The sequence below is a fragment of the Siphateles boraxobius genome, unplaced genomic scaffold, assembly GCF_051911475.1.
Source record: "Siphateles boraxobius isolate OS27281-9 unplaced genomic scaffold, OSU_SipBor_1 77, whole genome shotgun sequence".
Taxonomy (NCBI): Eukaryota; Metazoa; Chordata; class Actinopteri; order Cypriniformes; family Leuciscidae; genus Siphateles; species Siphateles boraxobius.
This window is the reverse complement of record NW_027509205.1, coordinates 21,337,046-21,346,354: the sequence shown is the minus strand read 5'-3', so window position 1 is coordinate 21,346,354 and position 9,309 is coordinate 21,337,046. Positions and strand designations below refer to the sequence as shown.

At 33.7% G+C, this 9,309-nt stretch overlaps 1 long non-coding RNA gene across 1 annotated transcript; it reads right to left on the bottom strand.

Moving 5' to 3' along the window:
• Positions 1-633: 633 nt before the first annotated feature.
• On the bottom strand, positions 634-2,594 carry LOC143725561 (uncharacterized). Its single transcript, XR_013198251.1, has 2 exons — positions 2,502-2,594; positions 634-2,388 (listed from the first exon to the last, which is right to left on the bottom strand). It is a non-coding gene; the product is annotated as an uncharacterized LOC143725561 (long non-coding RNA).
• Positions 2,595-9,309: the final 6,715 nt, after the last annotated feature.

Sequence of the window (9,309 nt, the reverse complement as noted above, 5' to 3'; positions counted from 1 at the left end):
TGGTCCATCCATCCTGTGTCGCAGTCACTTACAGGAAGAAGGTATCTCCCTCAAGTTGTTCCAAACCTGTATAAATTTCAAAAATAATACAAAAATATTTTATTCCTGAGTTATGCTATGTCCTCTGTAGAGGACACAGGACCCAATTATTAAGAATATGAAAAGACATAAATAGGCAAAAATTTAAATTTAAAATTGTGTTTTTCAAATAAAATTTTCTCTCTCCCCCAAACTTTGTATAAAGATGATTCCAAACTATTATGAAAGATATAACAGAATGAATTGATATACAGTTTTACTTTATGCAATATGTGGGTAAAATAGCCATAAATGTGTAGTGCCATTCAACACAATGTATCTTATTTGCTTATTAATGTGTTATTGGGGCAACATGTAATGAACAAAGACGTTTAACAATGGGAGTAAAAATGTAATAAATGAGAATATTTTTGTAAGAATGTTGATATATAATTTCACTTTATATATAATTTCACCAGAATGCCTGATAAAGATAATGTCTTTACAGTAGTCATGTATGAATTATGAAATCAATGCCCTGTTTCGAAACAGAAAGTCATATTTTGATTAGAAACCACATAAGATATGTTTTATGACAAACAATTTGAAAATTAGTCAGATTTAATAATAATAAACTTTATTTTATATAGCTAAATGTTGCTTTTGAAATCTTTTACACAGAAAAGGATAAAGGTAAAAAGTAGATACATGAATAACAAGAGAAATAAAAACATCAAAACAATAAACTAAACATACAAAATAAACAATATACTACAAAGTCACATAAAACCAAGTCTAAAAAATGTGAGTTTTAAGCAAGGATATAAAAGCACTAAAAGATTCAGCATGTCTAATCTCATATGGAACAGTTCCTGAGTTTTGGAGCAAGGGAAGAAAAAGCTCGGTCACCCATTAAATGATAATTACAAAATATTATCATATTTCCATAAGAGCGCTTGATCATTCGCTCAATTTAAAGACAGGAGAGTGAGTTTTCAAAACTTCATATCATCTCTGGAAAGCCCTGAATCTCCTTTTAAGGACATCCAGACTATTAAAACTGTGAGATGAATCAGAGAAATTTACTGAAATATAACGTCCTCTACAGAGAAAGACTCCATGAGAGAAACACACGTCATCTCTCTAACCACAAGACACAGGTTTTCGTGCTTCATCTGTGTGAGAATCTCTCATAATAACCAAATTCAGATCAATTATTTTCCCTTTATAAACACTGCAAGTATGTGCATATCCTAACATAAGACCAGCTGTATAGCTTTTATTCCTCTCTGATACATCAAACCTGCAATCTCAAATACAATAAAAGCTGTATAACTGTACTTCTTAAAACGATTAAAAAAATACAGATTATCAGCATCAGTATCAGCTTACAAGAAAATATTAACAGTATAATTCATGTTGTGAAGGTGTAAATCCACATTATAATGAAAAAAATTCAATGTTACTTTGATTTTTACAAATGTACTTTTAAATTCAAACAAATTTGTATTGCATCAATAAATGCTGTCATCTTAAATTGTAGACAAATGTGTATTATTTAAAGGCCCCCTGAAATAAAATGTATTAATATTATTAGTATGAATGTGTTAGACTTAAGGTTATGAATAAAGCAAAACAATTACAAAATTGGCAGTTATGTGATATAAGCATTCAAAACTTACAGTCTCTCTCTTCCGCTAAAATGGATCTGGGATTTTTATGACATCACTGCGGACTTCAGCTTCTCATAACATCTTCTGTCCAATCAAATGCGCTCTAGAATCTGAAGCTCCGCCCCCTATGCTATAAATACCACCTGGCCAAAGCCACTGTTCACACATTAAGGAGCAATATGTGTTTGAGAAAGATGTGTGTTCGGTTGCTCAAACGCTCAAGTTTTATTCTGTTTTCCAACTGTACGTTGGTCAAGAATGAAATGGCTAGACTTTATTTACATCTTTACTATTGAATCAGCGTATCGTCAGCGCTCGGATTCGCTTATGGTGCCGTCAAGTACGACTCGCAGTCTGTGAGAAACTAAACGCTATTGGCTGTTCAGTGGAAATTACATCAACGCATCAAAGCTGCGCTTACCAAGACACTTCAGTGGCACTTTAACATTCATGATACAAAATCACAGAAACACATTACAGGGAACAGAACAGCAGAAGGACAATATTACACTGCAACACTTAATGCTGGGGATATAGTTAGACTAGTTATCTAGTTATCACTGTCAAACGGATTAAAACATTTGGACTGATAGTTTCAAGTGTTTTAAGAAGACGCGAGAAGAGCTTTAAGATTTTCTCCACAAACGTTGATGCTACACAATCATGATTTCCAATTCTTTTTGTTGAGACTCTGGATCTGTAAAGAAAACAACAGAAAACTGTCCTTAGTGAGGCACAATATGGCAAAGTGAAATATCCTACTTTATGGAAAAAGTCATGAGATGCAACAAATAGTGAAGAGCTTCAAACCTGGAGACAGTTGAAGTTTCTGTGAGTCCTTCAACATCTGCTGCCGATTCACGTTTCTGACAGCAAACTACACACACACACACACAATTACAAGACGTCATATAAACCAAATAAAAAGGTGCGGTTTACACAGTTGCTATGGAAACAATGGTGAAAACCATGCAGGAACATCTGTAGATCTCTAACACGTATGTTGGTCAAGTCACCTTTATTTTTATAGTGCTTTAAACAAAAGAAATCGTTTCAAAGCAGCTTCACAATAATAAAAAGGAGAGTAACAGAATTATTGATGCAAACTTAGAGAGATGCTTAACTCGCATCCACAGTACCAAAATTCAGCAGTCGGTACCAATACCAGTCAAATTTCATAATTTTGGCATCATAGCAAAAACTATTGTAACTATTTTATGTATGTATCTATGTATATTTTTTCATTGAAACATTTGAAAATAAAACCGATTAATTTTAATGGGATTAATAATTATAAATAAATACATTAAAATTGTAGCCTTCAAATATCGTTCAGTTCAGTAAACACTGCATATAAAAAATATCTAAAGAAAACTTAATAAATAAAATGAAAATCAACGAAACACATTACAGGTAACAGAACAAGTCCATTGCACTAACACTGCAACACCTGATGCATCTTGTTTTATTAGTAAACATATTCAGAAGTCCCAAATTTTTACAATTTATTTTAACCTGTTTATGAATAGGAAATCATTCTGTCTCCTCCACTTGCTCCATATTCAAATATCATACTTGATTTTCAATTAGGGATTAATTTTTTCCTCAGAGCTGAATAGAATAAATGCTGACAAAAGGGGAATTAATGGTGACTAGTTCAATGTTTAAATTTCTTCTTTACTGCTTTATATTACTTTTTTGGTATGAGTGAAACTATTGCTGATCATTTTTTCTGAATAAACACATTCACCACCGTTACAATCTGAACAGTGACCCTGTTAAAACTGTATCAGGCGATGTGATCTCAGTTATCCTTACATCTAAAGTGTTTCTCAATGACCTTTTACAAACTTATTAATTATATATTGTTAAAATTATATAGCTATAGTCAAATGATAATTTTGATTAATGGGAGATGATCACTTATCTAAGATTAAAAGAAAACACCTTTGGGTCATTCAGTGTCAAATCAAACATATTTCAGAAATTTCCCCCACTCAAATCTTTGATAATGTTAAGTATGTTGTAGAAAGAAAAATAAATAGTGATGAAAGCCAAAATAATAAATGTCACAGATGTAAATTTACTGAGTAATCCACTGTTTTGTCAAAATGACAATTTTCACCTGAGATTTGGAGCCAATTTACAGGAGGTTAAAATGACTTTAGAAAGATGGCAGTTTCACTATTTTATTTTTACACAGAGATTGGTAAGTCTGTTAGTTAAATATGTTGACTTCAGCAATCTGTGTTTCATTATATGCCAACAGTGACAGATCGGAAATGGCAAAGATCACTTCTTGTGCGTTTGCCTCAAGTTTGCATGACTGTAACTCAAGAAGTAATAAAGATATTTTAATATCCTTTTAGATTCTGGTTCTTAAACTTTTCTTTTGGTTTCTTCATTTTAAAGGCCCTCGATGGTTCAGTCCCACAGATACGGAGATCTTAATGCCACTATGAGTAAATTGGTCAATTGCTCACATTTTAGTGGTCAAAAACCAAATGTGTGTCACTCTGCATACAGCTAATACTTTTATCTTTTAAAGAGGAATATATAAAGAACAAATAATGTTAAAACTACAAGTGTATCTTATGTTTTTCTATCAATACAATCGCAGAGGTCATACCCGTCTGAGTGCCATAAATATTATTTTTCTCAAGTTTGTTTAATGTTTACTTAATGTTGTATTTTGGTGACTTTATTAGAGTTTAGTGTATAAAGGTAAAATACCGGCTGGTTCCTTCACATTTGAAAAAAATAATTTTCACTTTTGGTTGTTGTTTATAAGTAATATTTTGAAGCTGTTATTTAGAACTATAAAATTGCTTTTTGTTTAGAAATTATGATCTTTTAAAGTTTTTATTAATTTCATTTCAAATGTAGCCTACTTAAGCTAAAAACATAATACAAAGTAAAGAAGTCAAAGTCAAAAGTCAAAGTCAAAGTACCTTTATTGTCCCCAAGGGGAAATTGAATTTGCAGCAAATGCTCAACATAAAACACATAACATACAACAACACTCACCAACAAAACCAACCAGCAGAGAAGGAATTCACATTACCACCCAATGTACATAATGTATAATAAATAAATAAATAAAGTACAGGACACCATCAAGTGAAAAATGCAACTTGTGCAAGTTAATATAAAGTGCTAAGTGCCATTAAGGTGCCTCACAGCTGCCGGAACGAAATATATGTGCATCCTCTTTGTTCTGCAGCTAGGAACTCGATAACGCCGCTCAGAGGGCAAAAGCTCAAACTCTGTTCTAAGGGGATGATCCTGTGAATGAGCTATAGCTCTAACTTTCCTCTGGACCTGTTTTATGTATAACTCCCCTGGTTGAGCCTGACTTCTCCGGGAAATCTTGCTCGCCACTTTGACCAGACTACCAAGTCTGTTTTTATTTGTCAGGGAGAGGCTTCCAAGCCAAGCAGATATGCAGAAAGATAAAAACCGATTCAATGAAAGCACGATAAAACAGAATCATCAAGTCTGAAGAAACATTAAAAGTATTAATTTTCCTAAATAAGTACATTCTTTGTTGGAATTTCTTTGAGACAGTGTCAACCAATGGTTCAAAACACAGTTTTTTGTCTAAAATGACTCCGTGCCCTTAATAACCGTGACTGTAGGGGGAGGTGGTGTCCTGCGAAAGTCAATGACCATATCCTTAGTTTTAGATACATTCAGCTGTAAAAATGAACTATCACACCACTCTACAAAGTCACTAAGGACTGGCCCATGGTCCCGCTCATTCCCTGATAGCAAGCTGACAATAACAGAATCATCAGCAAACTTAAGTATGTATCTATCTTGGTACAAACTGCAACACTGGTTTGTGTACGTACTGGGCCAGACTTGGGCAATATCAATAAATAAGTCATTTTACAGGGTTTGGGCCACATCTGGGCCAGAGGAAGTTGTTTGAGTCCGTTTTCAGTGTGTTAGGCCAGTTTTGGGCCGGGGACCCAGCCAGAACTGGGCCAGAATTGAAGCAAGGATGAGGTCCAGAGGTGAGCCAGACAAATTTTGCTATCTGGGTATCAAAGGTGACATTAAAACATGTGTAATGTTACAACATATTTCGTTTTTAAATAAATGCTGTTCTTTTGATTTTTTTATTCACCAAAGAATCATGAACAAAATGTATCATAGTTTCCAAAATATTAAGCAGCAAACTGTTATCATATTTCTGAAGGGTCATGTGACACTGAAGTAATGATTTTGAAAATTCAGCTTTGAATTCAATTCATTTCAATAAATTACATTTTGAAATACATTCAAATAAGATTTTAAATTGTAATACTATTTCACAATATTACAAGTTTTACTGTATTTTTTATTTAAAAAAATTCAGCTTTGGTGAGCATGAGCTCTTTATAAAACATTTTTTTGTTCCTTTGTGCTTTTTTTGTTCCTTTTAACCCTAACTCTAATTTATAAAGATTCTAAATTAAGTTATTACAGGGGATGGTAATCTGAACTTAAAATAGTAAGCTTTTACAGACTTGAAAGATCCAGTAACTTGAATAAAAAAAAAACTTAGTTGTCAGAACTTGAAAAACTTAGCTGACACAACTTAATAATTGTAGTTCTTCAAAACTTAAAAAATTAAGTTGATATCTTCAACTCAAAAATTCTGTGCAGTCGGTTGCCTTGAAAATTTGAGTTGAACTAACTTTTTCTTTTTTACAGTGCATTTACTTGTCCAACATTTTAGGAGCACTGGTGGCAACAGCTTTTATCTTTAAAGACAGAGAACACTGTCTGTCACGATGCTATTCATACTCTGTCTTACTAACTCTCCTACATTAAAGCTATATGGATGAGATAGTTGACCTGACAAAGACAGAATATTATTGTAATTAAAAGATGCTAGGCTTAAATATTTTAATCACATTGTTATCACCTGCACACTAAAATAATCAATTAAACAGTTTTTCATTTGCACTGAATATTTGTGTAAAATAAAGCGCTAATTTTGGTTTGACTGTGTGTATACACTCTCAGAAAAAAAGGTACAAAAGCTGTCCGTGTGGCTGTACCTTTTCAAAAGGAACACCTTTGTACCTAAAGAGTGCATATTGGTCCCTCAAAGGTACATATTAGAACCCTTTTGAAGGGCACTGTCCCAGTGACAGCTTTTGTACCTTTTTTTTCTGAGAGTGTATACACTAACACACACACACACACACACACACACACACACACACACACACACACACACACACACACACACACACACACACACACACACACACACACACACACACACACACACACACACACACATAAATAAATATAAACCCTTCAATTCAAAATGAAATTCTAAGTTATATTCTACAAGCTTTCCATAACAATTAAAATGTTCACATTATAATGACATTTATTTAACGACCAAAATGATATATGTAATTTGCACATTTACTGTAAATATCAAAGATAAAAGTACATTATGATAGTTTTATTTAGAATAAAAAAGAGCAACTGATTCTGTGTTGAAGTTTTATTCACAAACGAAGACAAGTCATGACACATAGCAAAAACTATTTTATTTAAACACACACATTAACACACTTTACGTCTTGGGATCCCAGACAAATTAAAGTTTGTTCTGCTCATGCAATATTTGCAACTGACACATTCAATCTAAAAAATATATTTTTTAAATTACATTAACAACAAACCTGTTACAAATTACAATTTTAAACACACTGTCATGTTTAAAACAAAGTGAAAATAAAAGTGTCTGCTTTGTCTGGTGTGCAGGGATATTTATTGGCAAATCATCTTCTTTGGAAAATAATAAAGGTTATTATACTGGCTATCAAATGCATAATTCATCATGGCCTATTAGGATAATCATTCAAATATATTTAAAGTAGCCTACATTAACATATTTTATGCAAGTGTGCAATTTTGGAAACATAATAAGAAATTCAAGACTTCCTATTAAAAGTGCTTCTGCCAACTTTACTTTTGCATTCACCACAGGAGTTTATAATTAATATTATTATGCTTTCACCATTTATTTCGACGAACTTCTAAAACGATACAAACATAAAAATAGGCTATTTCAACGCTATTGGCTCGTTTAGCGTAGGCTATCCTAACGACACTATTATTGGCTGTAATCGTATCAAACATAGCTAACACATGACACATAACACAATACATGTAAACTATTGTGCATGAATAACAGTTAGATATGACTTCGTTTAACTCTGAAACATAGGCTAATTACCTTTATAGCCTATAAGCCGAGGTGCGTGCACTATATTTTCAGTGACGTAAGTGTAAAACAGGAAACTCTCATATTTAAGCTCCGCCCGGTGTCACTGAAAATCTCGGCAAAATGTCAGACACCGAAAATGTACTCCTCCACTCACAGCAGCCGTATTAATGCATGACGCAATATAGACCCGAGAATTGTGGAAAGGGCGGGGCTCAACATAGGTAGGCCTATATAAACCAACCCGGTTTGCTGAAGAAACTCAAACGGGGATTCAACTTCGAGCAGACTTGGATATTTATTGTGCAAAAGACGAAAACCATTGTCGCTGTCAACTTGGCACTCATTTCAGGTAAGTAAACTACAGGGTGACCGGGAGTTTTGTCCCGCATGTCAATTATGTCTGTATTATTGAAGTTTAAATAGCGATAGTTTCTATTTACATTACGTGAAAATATGGATATATTCTATTTATATGAAAAAAAGTTTTTTCAATAGTGTTTTGAAAAAAAATAGTATTTTATTTGCAATAGGCTAAGTGGAAAAGTAGTTAGAAGCTATAATATAGTATATGCTATAAATAGTGGCAGATAAACTATTGGGCATAGGCACTTCATGCAGGCTGCATGAAACGCGAAAATAGCATATAGCCTAGTGTAAATGATTATTATATGTATTAAAATTAATAAATGGATGCCGCCTTTATAGGTCCCTAATCGTCAAACACACGTTAGACACTTTATTTCCACTTTTCACATGTTTCCGTGATGTTTATTGAAAATAAATGGTTCCCCGAGCTGATATATGTGATGGGGAAAGAGCGAGACTGTCCCAACCAGACGTCAGTGTGTGAAGTCGGGCTATTCGCACTTAATGTGAAAAGAGACACTCTGTTATTTCCCCATGAAATTACAATAGCCTAGCCTATACCACAATAAGAAATAATATTAAAAAAGCGATTGGCGTTTAAATATTGCATCCGTCATGTTGTAGCTCGAGCGGAGAAAATACCCAACCAACGCGTTAGTATAATACATAGTAGTAAACGTTAGTACGGGCTATAGTAGCTATAGTAGCCTAATAAGCCTAGTAAATGTGTCTCTCACACACGTGTCCCGCAAAATCACATCTAGTGTCCCGCAAGAGCGATAAGCAGGAGCTCACACTATAGACTGTTGGTTTAATGGGCGGATACTCGTATAACCAAAAGAAACGGAGCTGTCAGTTTATTCCTCATTATTCTAATACAGTGGTTCTGATTTGCAGTTCTGGTTGTTGCTGGGTCGAAGATCGAGGCGATCGATGGACAGAATGTGACAATATCCTTCGACACCGATGAAGTGGAGAAAGCAGATGAAGTGAAGATTATTTTTAAAGAAG